This window comes from Mus caroli, chromosome 1, assembly GCF_900094665.2.
Source record: "Mus caroli chromosome 1, CAROLI_EIJ_v1.1, whole genome shotgun sequence".
NCBI classification, from domain to species: domain Eukaryota; kingdom Metazoa; phylum Chordata; class Mammalia; order Rodentia; family Muridae; genus Mus; species Mus caroli.
In genome coordinates, this window is record NC_034570.1 from 116,321,961 (window position 1) to 116,323,703 (window position 1,743).

The 1,743-nt window shown below is 38.7% G+C and overlaps 1 protein-coding gene across 1 annotated transcript in view; it reads right to left on the reverse strand.

Annotated features, from left to right (window-relative positions):
- Dpp10 (dipeptidyl peptidase like 10) overlaps positions 1-1,743 on the reverse strand; it is a 1,458,922-nt gene that overhangs the window by 1,087,320 nt on the left and 369,859 nt on the right. The gene's annotated exons all lie outside the window — the stretch shown is intronic.

Here is a 1,743-nt window from a genome sequence, read left to right on the forward strand (position 1 = left end):
TCTCTCTCTCTCTCTCTCTCTCTCTCTCTCTCTCTCTCTGTGTGTGTGATGTCAGAGATTGACATCAAGCATCATCCTCAATTTCTCTCTCACTGATCCCACAGCCCATTGCTTTGGCCATACTGCATTGCTAGTAAGCCTCAGTCTTGTCTGTGGACACCTCCTCAATACTGGGTTAACTAGTAAATGCCTTCTTGCCTGGATTTACAAATTTTATTGAGTGTTTTTTTAATAACAATATAAGGAATTTTAGTCATATCACCCCAATTCTGCTATTTTGCCCCCCTTCATCTCCCACTGGAGGCCTTCTTCTGAGAAAGTCCCTTCCTACTTCCCTGCCTTCATTTTATATGCAGTCTTCTAAGTTTCATCAGACTTTCTGCAGTAGGGGTTGAGAAGTTATTTGGGCACAGGCAATTTCTCAGTGGGATGATGAAGAAGTCCTTTTTTTTACCTTTATGTGGGTTTTGGGCTGTCAAACTAACCTCAATACAAACATGCATACAACCACACATACACATACACACACAAACACACACACTCACACAATCCTGTTGAGCTCACCTAGGAGCTGCTGACATATGTAAATCATGGTCAACACAGAAGAAATTTGTTGCCTAAGTAAAGTCTGAAAGGATTCTCAACTCTCTGCAAATATATGTTTGATGGTCACAGTTTTACTCACATGAAGGTTTGTGGGATAAGCAAGCATGCACACAGAAGTCCATGGGTGACAGAATACAGCACTGGCTTCCCAGGAGCTGCAGTCAATGTGAGAGTTGCAAAACAAACATGGTTGCTCTGCAAGAGCAGTATGGTTCTTAACCACAAAGTCATCTCTCCAAACTCCGCATTTTGTGATTTTTAATTGAGACAATGAACTTAACACTAGTAAAACTCAGATCAAACCTGTTTTCTGGCCTTTTTCATCCTTTCAGAATATCTATGCTAAAAAGAAGCCTGAAAGTAATAGAAACATGATTTTTAAAATAGTAATTTAAAAGAGCAGCATTTGCCAGAAAATGAAAAACAGAGAGAGATCTGTCAGAGTACCTCAGCATAAATAATACAGAAATATGCAGTTTTTCTGACTAAATGAATGATTTTTCCTGTTTTTGATGTCACTGCAATACCATTTAGGCATACAGCCAAAGGTAGCAAAAAAAAAAAAAAACTATTTAAGAAATATTTATCACATGTAGTTGCATAAAGGAGTAAGTAAGTCTTTGATCCTAGAAACCTAGTTTTCAATATTTGATATGGTCTTTTGAGATATCTCAAATTAAATGAAAATTTTTTAGCAAAGAGCCAGATCTATGAAGACGACATAAAGAATACTTAGGAGACAAATTGTAGACAGAAATCATCAGCAAAGCAGACACAATGGGATGCTTGAAAGACAGACCTCTTGCAGGAGGAACAGGAAGGGGAGCAAGGACAGACAGCACAGGGGCCAAACTTTAATGGGACTGACTTCCTGTTCCCACTGCCACAGGGCCTTGTTATATTATGAATGGGATACGTAAGCACAAGCTTTGTCTTTGACAACTTAAGATTTTCCAGGGCTGAGTTCAAACCTGAGGTTTCACCAACGGTGGAGAAGTGCTCTACCGAGTTGTAAAGAATCTTTATTAAGAATACTGAGTTTCCTAGCCAGAGCAATTCGACAACAAAAGGAGATCAAAGGGATACAAATTGGAAAAGATGAAGTCAAAATATCACTTTTTGCAGATGATATGATAG